The sequence below is a fragment of the Anabrus simplex genome, chromosome 2, assembly GCF_040414725.1.
Source record: "Anabrus simplex isolate iqAnaSimp1 chromosome 2, ASM4041472v1, whole genome shotgun sequence".
Lineage (NCBI taxonomy): Eukaryota > Metazoa > Arthropoda > Insecta > Orthoptera > Tettigoniidae > Anabrus > Anabrus simplex.
In genome coordinates this window covers 389,193,339-389,208,376 of record NC_090266.1, presented here as the reverse complement: position 1 = coordinate 389,208,376, position 15,038 = coordinate 389,193,339, and the positions used below count along the sequence as shown (strand labels likewise).

The 15,038-nt window shown below is 38.4% G+C and overlaps 1 protein-coding gene and 1 non-coding gene across 2 annotated transcripts in view; one reads left to right on the top strand and one right to left on the bottom strand.

Annotated features, from left to right (window-relative positions):
* LOC136863558 (nephrin) overlaps nt 1-15,038 on the top strand; it is a 1,173,968-nt gene that overhangs the window by 187,635 nt on the left and 971,295 nt on the right. The gene's annotated exons all lie outside the window — the stretch shown is intronic.
* LOC136865038 (U1 spliceosomal RNA) lies at nt 3,813-3,978 on the bottom strand. The gene has a single exon (XR_010859430.2). It is a non-coding gene; the product is annotated as a U1 spliceosomal RNA (small nuclear RNA).

The window sequence follows — 15,038 nt, the reverse complement described above, 5'->3', positions numbered from 1 at the left end:
GTGACCGGTATGACAAGCCTGTTGAGATGCCTTTAAAGGCCGTAGTCACATAACCACTTTATTGAGATTATTCCAGTAAGAAACATTGACGAGAGGTTTTAATATCTAAAAAGTGAAGCTGGTCATAGAAATGTGATTCGAAAATTCTCCAATGTAAGAAATAAGACATTTTTCTGATCTACACTGTCGTTTTAGTCATTTGTACTTTTTTAAATCACGTTTTAGACACCTTTCTTCTTGGTTGCATTGTCGTTTAATATTTCATGTACTTTTTAGAGTTTATTGCGAAGCTACTTACAGAACAGCGATTTAGCAACTTTTTCTTGGCTACAAACCCGTTTTGAGCAGCTTTTAGACTTTATTGCAAAGGTACTTATTGAACAGCGATTTAGACACATTGTTCTGGCCTATAGTGTCGTTTTAGCATTTTTTTAGATTTTATCGCAAAGCTACTTATTGACCATGGATTTAGCCAATTTTTCTCGGGTACCAGTCGGTTTTAATAAGTTTATCGTGAAGCTACATTTTGAACAGAGATTTAGCCACTCTTTTATGCGTCACAGGTGCGTATTAAACACTTTACAGTTTTATGGTAAAACTACTTGCTGATCAGTATTGTAGCTACTTACACGTTTATCGCAAAGACGCCTACTTATCAGCATTTTAGACACTCTTTATGGGATACAGTGTCGTGTGATGCACTTTTTCGAGTTTATCGCGAAGCTACTTACTGAAGAGCGATTTAGCCACTTTTTCTGGGCTACATTGTCCTTTCAAACACTTTATAGCTTTATCACAAGGCTAATTACTGATCAGCATTGCAGCTACTTCTTTCTGATCTACACTGTCGCTTTAGACATTTGTACTCTTTATCACGTTTTAGACACCATTTTTCTTGGCGGCATTGTCGTTTAATATTTTACGTGCTATTTAGAGTTTGTTGCAAAGGTACTTATTGAACAGCGATTTAGACACATTGTTCTGGCCTGTAGTGTCGTTTTTAGCATTCTTAAAAGACTTTATCGCAAAGCTACTTATTGACCACGGATTTAGCCAGTTTCCCTCGGTCACCGGTCGGTTTTAATAAGAATTATACCGAGCTCGATAGCTGCAGTCGCTTAAGTGCCGTCAGTATCCAGTATTCGGGAGATAGTAGGTTCGAACCCCACTGTCGGCAGCCCTGAAAATGGTTTTCCTTGGTTTCCCATTTTCACACCAGGCAAATGCTGGGGCTGTACCTTAATCAAGGCCACGGCCGCTTCCTTCCCACTCCTAGCCCTTCCCTGTCCCATCGTCGCCATAAGACCTATCTGTGTCGGTGCGACGTAAAGCAACTAGCAAAAGAAAAAAAAATTAAAAAATAAGAATTATCTCAGTTTTATCGCACAGCAAGCCGTTGATCAGCGTTTTAGACCCACTTTATGGGGTACAATGACTTTTTAGGTATTTTTTACAGTGTTATCGCAGTTTCATCATGAAGGCATCAGGCGAAAAGTGACAGGATTAAGGTGTGTCAAATCGCCAAATTCTGGGAACGTAGAATGTATGAGTACAGTTTAAGTCGATATGTTAGTAAGCCATAACGTAATTAACTGTTAAACTGTTTGTAATGAGACAGGGCCCAATGGATATAATGTTTCACCCTCAGCTACTGGCGATCCGTAGCTGTAGGTTGATAACATTCACTACTCATTCCACATATATTATTCATTCCATCATTTACTTAATTCATAATAAGGGCTCTCTCCCCAGTTACTGGTTATACGTAGTGGGAGGGATGGGTTTTTTTCCTATCATGCATGCATGAATATTCATATACCCATTCATAAATCCATCCATACATGTTTTCCCAATACAGTTAGGGAATCAGTAATTAATTAATTCATTCATTTATTCATACATTCATGTAGAATGTATACACTTATGTAAGGATATAACCGAAGTAGGACGGGATAGGACGGGCCTATCCCAATCGAATATGTAGAGCGACCTAAATGCAACAGAGAAGAATAGAGAGGGGGGCACATGGGGAGTGGGATTTCCGCTTACGTGTGCCTCGCAGAAATTTAGTGAATGGTGAGAAATTAGTGTTTGACAGCTATTAGATCAGGTGGGGTCTCCAGTTTGGGCCTCAAGAGAAAGGGCCGGACGTGTTATCCTTGGGAAGGTGGCTCCTTTTCTCACCATAATCCCATCCATGCATTTATCCTGCGAACAGAATGCTCTCTCCTCAGTTGGTGGCTATCCGTGACTGGGAGAGAAGTGTTCATTCATTTATTCATGCATGCATGACAATTTAATTCGGTCATGGAATCATTCATTAAAAAAAATATAAAAACCTCATTCAGGCATTTATGTACACCTATGTATAGGGTCTGTGAAAATGGAGGAGATCTCTGTACAGACTTATGACAAATGAATAAATATGAGTACAGTTGCTTAGTTAGACATATGAGCCTTTTTAGCTATGGTTTCTTTTCCTTTAGTTTCCCTGTGGTGACAGTGGGTAGACAAAGTCTTTTCAAATAAAGATATCTTTGTTTATTCGTTCTATATAACACGAATACACTCGGATATTCTGTTTACAATCATGGCATCGCATTAATCTGGTCCACTTTTGACTATATAATCACGGTATTACATAAAACCGGACACCGTCTGGTTATAATCACGATGTTTACATAAAAATGGACTGTGGTTGTTATCATGATACCACACAATAAATTGTCTATTTGTGGCTATAATCACGATATTACATGAAACGCAACTACTTGAGACTATAAACAATAAATTACATGAAAATTTACTTGTGACTATAATCAAGAAATTACCTAAATCTGGACAGCGGCTATAATAATAATATCACACAAAAACCGATCTATTAGTGACTATAAGACTTCAGTCCATACAAAGTTTGATTGCTCTAGCATTGTCAAAATACCTTGACTGAATACCTACAACTGCAGTAGTTCTACACTTCCGAGCTTCGATAATCACGGTAGACACTTTTCAATTTTTTTAACCTTCTTTATACTAGTTTTACTCCTCCCAGCTTGGATTCTTACAGTATACACATTTCAATCCATTTCAGCCTCTATTACAACAATTTTACGCCTCCCAGCTTCGAGTTTTGCAATGTGCCAAAATACACATTTTAACCCTTTTTAGCATATATTATACTACTTTTACGCCTCCCAGCGTAGATTTTCAAAGTGCGCTAAACTGTCCCTTTTAACATCGATTATACCATTTTATATATTCCAGCTCAAATGTTTCAGACAGGGAAGAACAGCCAGTGAGGAAGAGGAGGCGCTAGAACTGTTAATTATACCTGCTACTGAGCCAGTAAGCAGTTTGTAAAGTATGTTGAAAGACATTCATGAACGAGGCCTAGATATAAACTATGAAATAATGGGAAAATACCAATCCTGTCCTTTTCCTATCCTTTACTGTGTGTGGCTGTACATTAATTTGATCATACTCTTACATTTATTAGGAGTCGTCAAAGTAATAACTAATTCTTTATGTACTAAATATCGCAATGAAAGCTCGTGATATTGAAAGTCGTTTTAAACATCTAGACAAAAGTGTTGATATTTGATTAGCTTTTATGTCGTAAAGCGAATAATGGACATTCTTTGATATAAACTACTCTTAAATGTAGTGATTTATTCATAAAGAGTCGTATGAGAAGAAGAACGTTTTGAAAAATCAAGATAAACAATAATCAGTATCACATTGTTGTCGTTACAGTTGCCAAAAGGGTAGAATGGGATGGTTCTAACTTATTGTGAAAGTACACCGTTCATCTAACATTCCTTACACTGAAATGTTTCAGAACATCATCCAAACATTACGCACCCAATATATCCATATCTGGGTATTCGCAGGGGTCAACCCAAGTAAAGTGTAATGCAAGGGCCTAATCCGGGGGGAACCGCCTTGTTGATCACGGTAATCCCTACGCCACGTAAATTTTGGCTAAATTACATCACTGAGATTCCTAGTTTGATTTCTAGCCCTGACAACGATCTTCCGTAATGAAGAGGACAAGAGTAGGAGAAATTCGTCCTCACGAGGAAACTTAAGGGCCAAAGATACATGAAATATTATGGTACATATCAAAGAGTCATTTTAATAATGTTGAAAATCCATAAATGTTATCTGTTTCCTCTACGACTCTTCATAGGAGGGCTGCCGTTGATATGTCCTACAGAAGGCTGTGTCGCCATTTAAAAATATTTCGATGAGTATTTAAAATATCCACTCCAATTCTTTAAAATGAAAGGCCGATTCTCGTCATTATAATTCGCTGTGCACAACTGAACCCATAATTCTACGGTGATAAATAATTGCAGATATTTATTTCAGCTACAAATAACTTTTTGGGAGTAGTCATGTTTTATTTCGAGATTCTTACCCTCCGTGGGAACAGAACTCACAGCAGCAAGCGAGCCACCCGCTCGTGAAATGCCGGGACATTTCGGCTTATTTCGAGTACTGACCAATTTAGCAATTTAGTAAAAACCTTCACGACGATAGATTTTGGCGACATGGTCAATCCAGGAATAAAGGATCGAAATTATTAATAAACAGTAACTGAGGACAGAATTGACAGGGTGAATATAAATGCAATTAAGCCCGGGGAGAAGTTGGCGTCCGTACTGGCGGATTAGCGGCACGTGTGGCGGTCATATATGAAGAAAGCGCGCCAAGTTACATGTCAGAAATAAATTTATTACGCCCGTTGCAAATATAGGAAAAATATAAAAGCATCACCATTGTGAATTGTAATTTTAGAGGAAAGTTTGGAATAAATGTCGGGAAGTTTGGTCCAGTGGTTATGGAATTAGAGGATTGCAATACCAGGCTTCATGATCAGGGTAGAGTCACCTCTAGCCTTGTAAAAGGAAACCCCTCCACCCACATTTACACATTCTATCTGAAGGTCTGGGCGTGGAACCCTCGTCGCTCGTCTACAAGAAAGTGCAGGATTTGTTTCTTAAAAATAACTTATGTTAAATATTCATGTAGATGTTTCTAAAAGTATTTAATTGAAGGTGATAGAAAATTTCCTGAGCTTCCGCCGACGAAAACCGTGAAGGCAGAGATATCTACTTAAAATATGTAGCTGATTTCATTTATTACATTGTGTGTTTGAAATTGTCAAAGGAGGTTTGGAAGCTAGTCAGAGACAGGTCTGATTTTGTTATCTTTTGAAACACCTGGCCTATTAGGGTGAACGAGAACAGAGTCCCCGGAGGCAGTTCGCAGTCGCCAGCAGAGAGTGAAGTACGTTCGCATGATAAAGAGCGAGGAGAGTGCGTCATTTGCGTTGTTGTTAATTAATAGCGAGTGTAAAATCTGTGTATTCTTAAGTAATCTATATGAAGATGATGTATTCTACAGCCATGAGCGGCTGAATCTGAGGTCATCTGGCTAAAATGTAGCCAGAAACTCCGAGATGACTACATTACAGGTCTGTCTATATTCTGTATTAATGTTTTAGGTAGAATTTGTTTGTCCCAGTAAAATTTTCCAGAGCGTGTGTCGAATTAGTATTTTAAAAATGATCAGGCGAAAGTGTTATATTTCTGGTAGTCGTATGGAACACTTCAGGGCGATAAAAATCACGTTGAGGAACTATAAAATGCGAAGTTTAAATAATGTGCTAAAATTCTTTGAGATATTGTTGAGACTGATTAAAGTTAGGAATGTTATAACGATAATGTAGTCGTGGTGAATACAGTAATTTCGAACATCCTATGAGTTCAGAAAAAATAGTCGAAATAATAATAATAATAATAATAATAATAATAATAATAATAATAATAATAATAATAATAATAATAAACATATTTACGTCATGATAAATTTTTCCATGTTAAAACATGTATGTACAGTAATGTCGAGTAAGATTTGCGTTCGTTTTCGAAATCCAGTGACGTCTGATAAAGTTATATTTATTCGCGGGAATGTAAATTTTTGTGACACCGTGTGGTATGTGATATAGGAAATCACGGTATGTTATTTTGTCCTTGAGATCCGAAAGATGTAATGAAGTGAATGAAAAGATTCTTATAAAATTGTTCGTCATGGGAGTATCGAGGTTTGAAAGGTTTTTGGGACAGGAAGGAATGGATTGTGTTGGAACGAAATGTTGAGGGAATAGTTGTGTAGACGCTGAAGACATAGGAAGCCTGTATTTCATGAGTAATGCCGCCGTGATGATAGGCGATGGAGAATAAATTTTGAGACAGGCTATATTTGTTGATGGCGAAGAATTTTTGAGACAGGCTGTATATTAAATGTGATATTTCTGAGGCAGGCTGTATATGAGGTTCCGTTAGCAATCCGGAAAAGCTGACTGGTTGGATGATGGTCAGATTCGAAAAGAGTGCGTTGTAACGCCAATTATGATTTCGAGTCGAGAATTTCCCCATGATAAACAATTTCTGTAGAAGATTGTAGCTCTTGGCAGTTAAGTCCAAATGACGATTTATGTAAAGTCAGCTTAGTGCATGTTATAGTAAGCGACGACAAGAACAGAAGGGCAGTCTGAAAACACGGTTGGTGTTAATTAACTGTTGTAACAAATTTACATTCAATATATTTTTTTTATATTACGAGACGAGATTATCATTAAATCGGAAACAATGTGGGATGAGATATTGGACGTTATTAAAGTGATAGTTTGGCTGTGGAGATTCAATGAATTTCGCTTCACGGGATAGTCTGTGGATAGAAATGTTTGGAACAGAGAGATGGTAGGTGATTTTGGGCGTCACACTAGAATTACATTGTGAATTTCTTGTGATGGTGATGATTACTGTTTTGGCGATATTCACGTAAAGTTAAACGAGTGCTGAATATTATTGTTATTTTCCCAAACTTCACTGCCTGTGTCGAGATCGTGTTTGAGTCGTGGATTGAGTAGCCGCGCGTCTTTTCACGTTTTATTGACGAGAGTGGGCTTGGTTTTATTTCCAGACTTGCATTCATTCTGTGGCAAGCTTCGTTTCATTGTGTTCGAGTTTCGACCAGGTTTCAAGCTAAATATCAGCAATTACGTTTGAAGTTACGATTTTGCCTGACATGGTATACGGATGAGTAGACATCCCAGTTTCCGCTCGACGATAGGTTTAGGACGTCGCGCGTATCATAGGAGTAAGCGGATGAGTAGAGATCGCCGTTTACGCTCCACGATAGATTTAGGAGGCTGCGTGTGTATATAGATGTTATTGTTAGGGTGTATAGACACTATGTAGGCTCGACGACAGGATTAGAGTGTCGTCCGTATATAGTCAAGTCTTAGGTTAGGTGTTTTTGCGAAGTGACTTGAACGATGGTAGTGTCTGCAGTAGTGTATGTAATGCGGAGCGTGTTGGCAAAGTAATATAACCATTTATAACCTGAAAGTTGGTTTTGTATGAATATTTTCAAGTGATTTACCACTTTTCCTTTCACTTCAGTGTATAGCACTTCTTCTAAATGCATGATGAATAAGTGCTTCCTGCATTTCGAAGTTTTGTTCCTTCAGAACAGCGTAACGTAAGATCCTCTCGGATCGAATTTTTGTTGGTTCCTTCTGAACAGCTGTTTGGGTGATGCATGTTTCAGCATCGGGATTACTCCATAACTTAAGGGTGTCACGAGATGACAATACATGGTCGAATTGTATTTTTAGTTATGACTGTTGCCGTTAACTTGTAGTGAACACTATGCATTCCAGTAACCTTTCGCAACCTATCCAAAGCAACTGATAGTCAATGTAGTTCGATTAAGGGTCCATTCGGCGGGTGTTCCCATATCCGACACGGTATTAGACTGGTGGATAACCATAATTAAATGTAAATCTGGAATTCTACTTGTTGAATGTCAGATTTTCTACGGATCGTGTGGATTAATTCTCAGTTACCGTTTGGATCAAAAGGTACCCGATTTTCAGGTTTTATTGTCGTTTCTCTAGTTTTCGCTATCCACTAAACTGTGATATTTTCTAATTTACTCTGAAGAAAGTTCTTCGATAGATGTAAAAAGATAACACTCACGCATTGCAATGTGACTGCGTTTAATTGTAAAATAATTTTAAAAAATTGAAGAATGATTTTATAAACATTGTTTTGCATACATACGTACATACATAAATACATCCATCCATACATACATACATACATACATACATACATACATACATACATACATACATACATACATACATACATACATACATACATTATCATTATAGACTGTTATGCCTTTCGGCGTTCAGTCTGCAAGCCTCTGTGAATGTACTAAACGTCGCCACAATCCTCGATTTGCAACTAGTGTTGTGGCCTCATTTACTTCTATACCTCTTATCTTTAAATCGCTAGAAACTGAGTCTATCCATCGTCGTCTTGGTCTATCTCTACTTCTCTTACCCTACATAACAGAGTCCATTATTCTCCTAGGTAACCTATCCTCCTCCATTCGCCTCACATTTGTACGTACAGCTTCATACATCGAGTTCATTCCTAAATTAGCCTTTATCTCCTCATTCCTAGTACCCTCCTGCCATTATTGCCACCTGTTTGTACCAGCAATCATTCTTGCTACTTACATGTCTGTTACTTCTAACTTATGAATAAGATATCCTGAGTCCACCCAGCTTTCGCTCCCGTAAAGCAAAGTTGGTCTGAAAACAGACCGATGTAAGGATAGTTTCGTCTTGGAGCTGACTTCCTTCTTACAGAATACTGTTGATCGCAACTGCGAACTTACTGCATTAGCTTTACGACACCTCGATTCAATCTCACTTACTAGTATATATTACCATCCTGGAAGAACACACAACCTAAATACTTGAAATTATCGACCTGTTCTATCTTTGTATCACCAATCTGACATTCAATTCTCTTGAATTTCTTACCTAATGACATCAATTTAGTCTTCGAGAGGCTAATTTTCATACCATACTCATGCATCTATTTTCATGTTCCAAGATATTAGACTGCAGGCTTTCGGCACAATCTGCCATTAAGACCAAGTCGTCAGCATAGGCCGGAATGCTTATTACATTTCCATAACTGAATCCCTCCCTGTCATTTTATACCTTTCAGCAGATGATCCATGTATCTACGAACAGCAAAGGTGAAGTATTACAGCCTTGTCTAACCCCTGTAAGTACCCTGAACAAAGAACTCATTCTACCGTCAATTCTCACTGAAGCCCAATTGTCAACATAAATGCCTTTGATTGATTTTAATAATCTACCTTTAATTCCATAGTCCCCGAGTATGACGAACATCTTTTCCCTCGGTACCCTGTCATATGCTTTCTCTAGATCTACGAAACATAAACACAACTGGCTATTACTCTCGTATCATTTTTCAATTACCTGGCGCATACTGAAAATCTGATCCTGACAGCGTCTCTGTGGTCTGAAACCACATTGGTTTTCTTTCAACTTCTTCTCAACGACTGATCGCACCCTCTTTTTATTATTATTATTATTATTATTATTATTATTATTATTATTATTATTTAATAAAATCTAGTAAGCACATATTTGCTCCTCATTTCAAGTAGTTAGGCTCTCTTCTGAACCCCATCGTTTGGTCAAGATCATGATCGAAATATCCCCGCTACGACCCCAAGATTTAAGAGTTCGATATTGCTCTATTGCAGCAGCTGTGACCGACGTACGATGGAATGGTAAGTTCAAGGTTTCACTATGGCGTAAGCTTCATTAAACGAAAGGACATGCCATGAGTTCCACAGACCTTCCTCCCATTTCCGTTGTAAAGCTTGAAGGTTTACGTGCCAAAATACTACGACATCGATTTCATTGTTTAAAGCTGGAATTCACCAGGGGAGATATTACTGCCAATATTTTTCTTACGCGGTCATATTCCAGGAATTGTCCAACTTCATTCTATACTAGCCGTATCATTGATAATCGTTGAATATAGGCCTACATTAATACCGACGTCATGAACTGAAAGTACTACTGTGTTCCAACCAACTGTATTCACTCAGGTTCTTCTTCGTCGTCTACGCTAGGCTATTCCCAATTACCTTGGGTCGATACATTGTATGGATTTAGCCGAGATTTACGGCCGAAGACCTTCCCTGTTGCCATATCTTTGTAGTGGGATATATTCATTAATTTGTCCTGTAATGTGTTGTATGTTTTTGAAGATGTGTATTAAGATGAACACAGTCACCTAGTTCCCAAGCAAGGGGAATCAACCAGTCATGGTTGAAATCGACGGTACGGCCGGAGATTGAACCCGAACTCTCTGAACTGAAGGTCATTACGTTGACCATGCAGCCATAGCACCGTTCTATTCATTCAGGTTCCAATTTGGATTATATTTGCATGTAGGCTACATAATGATGTATTCAAACTGTAATAATTCTTATCTGTATGAGAGGATTAACGGACAGCGATTAACGATTAAACATTAACTTCCTTTGACGACATTAACCGTCTATCATCACAGTCCAACTTCCCAAGCAAATACTAGACAAATAGCTACTATTCTTGAAAGGATAGCAAGCGTTTTGATTTTATTATTATTATTATTATTATTATTATTATTATTATTATTATTATTATTATTATTATTATTATTATTATTATTATTATTAATATTATTATTATTACCCTAAGAACCAAGTGACCTTGCCGCGCTGGGGAGGCTTGTGCGTCCTAGTGAAGCAACCATATCGGAAGAGTAGGCATATCTGTCGAGAGTCCAGACTAACGAATGGTTCATCGAAAGGCGGGGTAGCAGCCTCTGTGAAGTTGCAAGGGCGGCAATCTAGATGATTGAATGATAAGTCCTTGTAATAATAATTAACATGTTTCAGCTTGTTGAAACTGCTGCACGGCTGAAAGCAACGGGAAACTACAGCTGTTACTAACTCCCAGTACATCCAGCTCTCTCTATATGAATGAATGATTTACTGGCGATGGCTTCCTCCCAGGCAAAATATTCTGGGGGTAAAATAGTCCCCGATTCGAATCTCCAGATGGGGAATACACGAGAGGGGGCAATCATCTGGAAAATATTCTGGGAGTTGAATGTTAGAAGTTTGAATCGTTGTGGTATGTTAGAGAATCTGAAAAGGGAGACGAATAGACTAAAGTTAGATGTAGTTGGTATAAGTGAAGTACGGTGGTGGGAAGAGCAGGATTTAAGGTCAAGCAACTACAGAATCATCAACACAAAATCAAACGGGGGAAATACAGGAGTTGGTTTAATAATGAATAACAAAATAGGACAACGGGTAAGCTTCTGCGACTAGCATAGTAAAAGGATTATTTTTGTCAAGATAGACACCTAGTTAATGCCCAATTCAATAGTGCAGGTCTATATGCCTGTTAGTTCAGTGTATGATGAAGAAATCGAAATCATATATGAAGAGATAGAAGATTGAATACAATATGTAAAAGGTGTCCAGAATTTAATTGTGCAGTGGTGGCCAAGGAAGAGAAGATAATGCGGTAATAGATTTCGGATCGGGACAAAGGAATTTAATAGGAAGTCGGCTGGTTGAATTTTGCACCGATCATAATTTATTTCCTGCTAATACTTGATTCAAATCCACAAACGACGGCTATATATGTGGCCGAGACCTGGAGACACTGGAAGGTTTCAAATAGAATTCATTATGATTTGGCAGAGATTCAGAAACCAGGTATTGGATTGCAATACTTTCCCAGGAGCAGACGTGGACTCTGACCACAACTTGTTGGTCATTAAATGCGCACCTGAGGTTGAAGAAATTGAAGAAAGTAAGGAAGGCAAGGAGATGGGATCTAAATAAGTAGAAAGAACATAGTGTGAGGGGCTGTTTCAAGGAACATGTTGCACAAGGACTAAATGAAAAGGCTGAAAGAAACACAATAGATACAGAACGGACAGTCGTGAAGAATGAGGCCAGTAGCGCTGCTGAAGAATGGTTAGGAAGAAAGGAAAGATCAGCTAAGGATCAATGGTTAAATAGACCTGATTGGCGAATGAAGAAAGTACAAGAATGCAATAAATGAGGAGGGCAGAAGAGAATACATGTGATTAAGGAGTGAAGTAGGTAGAAAGTACAGGACAGTTAAGCAAGGGTGGATGAAAGAGAAGTGTAAGGTTGTTGAAGGTTGTACGCTCATAGGAAAAGTTAACTACTGCATAGAAGAACATCAGGGAAACCTTTGGAGAGGGTAAAACTAGGTGTACGAATATTACGAGCTCAGATGGAAAATCCACTTCTAGGGAAAGAAGAAAAGACAGAAAGATGGTTTCTCCTATCATCTTTCATTTGAGCCTCACTCTCCACAATTATTTCATATGCCAGTCATTAATCTTTACCCCAGGATATTGCGACAGACTTCGGCTGCCGGCACAGTTCCTCTCCTCACCGCAAAATGGGGGATTCATTCATTCCATTCCTGACTCGGTTGAAACTGGAAACAGGCTGTGGATTTTCATTTCCATAATAATAATAATAATAATAATAATAATAATAATAATAATAATAATAATAATAATAATAATAATAATAGTCAGAAGTCCAACCAGCTACACTTTTGTGGTTTTCGGAGACACTGTAGTGCCGGAATTTCTTACTTCAAAGAGTTATTTTTCGTGGTAGCAATCTACCCACACCAGCCTGGTGTATTTCAATATTTCAGCACTTTCAGATGCCACCAAATTGAGCCGGGATCGTACCCACCAACTTGAACACAGAAAGCCAGCGTTCTATCGTCTGAGCTACCTTACCTTATAGCAAAGGTATGGAATCCTTGTTAAGTTCCTTCACTAGTTTTAGCTCGGCATCATTGAATTGTATTTAAGATAAAAAGTAATAGGCTAAATAATGAAAGGGAACTGTTAGATTGGTGAAGTCATTTTAGCATTCCTATAGTTGCTACTATTGCCCCAATTGCATCAGTTAGACGTTCTCAGTCTAAATATTTCAACGGATAACACTTACCCTCATCGTCCTAAGTATTCTAATAGAAAAATAATGATGATCTTCTAATGATCGGAAACAAACTGAAATTATGAAGGCAATTGTAACTTCGTTTGATTCCTGCAACACTCACCATACATACATAATTACTATTAATAATCTAGTTCAATATATAACAATGACTATGATAAAACAGAATAGGTAGTCAGTTGCATTACTTATTTATAACTGGATGACAGAGAGTAGGAAATTGGTTTTTTTTGTTGTTTTTTTTTTGCTATGGGCTTTACGTCGCACCGACACAGATAGGTCTTATGACGACGATGGGATAGGAAAGGCCTAGGAGTTGGAAGGAAGCGGCCGTGGCCTTAATTAAGGTACAGCCCCAGCATTTGCCTGGTGTGAAAATGGGAAACCACGGAAAACCATTCTCAGGGCTGCCGATAGTGGGATTCGAACCTACTATCTCCCGGATGCAAGCTCACAGCCGCGCGCCTCTACACGCACGGCCAACTCGCCCGGTGGGAAATTGTTAGCCTGACTGTTATTTTAAAGAAAAGTGGTTATTTAAGGAGAAAGTGGTCGCACGATTGGAGTAGCTAGTAGAAGTAGATACTACCGACATTGAGAGACAATTCAGTCATTTACAAATGTTGCCGTCTTTTATATCGATCGGTCGTTTCCCATTTTCTCACCAGCCAAATACTGAGACTGTACCTTAATTAAGGTCAAGGCCGCTTCCATCCCACTCCTAGCCCTTTCCCATCTCATCGTCGCCATAGGATATATCTCTGTCGATGTAAAGCAACTTGTAAGTATATATATTTCGATTAGAATAACACATTCGTTATCCAATAAATTCCATTTACCTTATGATCTTTCGGCTTGTGTAAACTATGGATCTGGAAAGTTTGGTAAAGACGTAAACAAGCGAACTAGTTGAATACTATTTCACCATTCATATGCCAGGGATCCTTTCTAATCAGTACATATATACGTATGTGTACTTGTCAGAGCAACCAAAATTTTATATATATATTGTACCGGAGACACGGCTGCGAGAAAGCCAGAGAGTTAAACTTCGAGCGAGGTGAAGGATAGATAAGCCTGCCGAAATCGGCTGACTTACACAGCAGTGATGTGGCCACCTCGCGCCGGCCTTGCTCAGCGAGCATGACCATTATATGGTAATGTTCCGATCCAGATATATAAAAGTTTTACTTCGACTTAAAAAGTAAATGAACTGTTAATCACGACAATTACAAATTATGATTCGTCTATCGACACTGACATTTCCATGATTTTCAGCTTGGATTGGTTTTACTATTAAAGGTTCCTTATTGAGCAGTTTTCTTGTGCCTTAAAACTATAATAGTTATGCGTCGTATTATTTATTTATTTATTTATTTATTTATTTATTTATTTATTTATTTATTTATTTATTTATTTATTTATTTATTTATTTATTTATTTATTTTATGCCTTCGTATGTGGTGAATATAGGGCTCACGACCCTCTATTACACTCCGTTATCTTTCCATCAACTACTCTTACGGCTTTCAGAGACAAAGAGTTTCCGGAACTTTGTCGCGCAGGACTTCCTACACGCGCCAGTAAATCTATCAACACAAGGCTGGTGTATTTGAGCACCTTGCGGTAAGCGTACCCCAAGATTGAGCCTGGATCGAACCCGCTAACTTGAGCTCAGGAAGCTAGCGATTTACCGTCTGAGGTACTCAGTGAAAATGAAATGGCGTATGGCTTTTAGTGCCGGGAGTGTCCAAGGACATGTTCGGTTCGCCAGTTTGCAGGTTTTTTGATTTGTCACCTGTAGGCGACCTGCGCGTCGTGATGAGGATGAAATGATGATGCAGACAACACATTCACGCAGCCCCCATGCCAGCGAAATTAACCAATGTTGGTTAAAATTCCCGACCCTGCCGGGAATCGAACCTGGGACCCCTGTGACCAAAGGCCAGCACGTTAACCATTTAGCCATGGAGCCGGACAGGTACTCAGTTCATCTCTGTCATAAAACATTAATCTATATTGTTTCTACGGTTTTGTTATTACCTACTTTT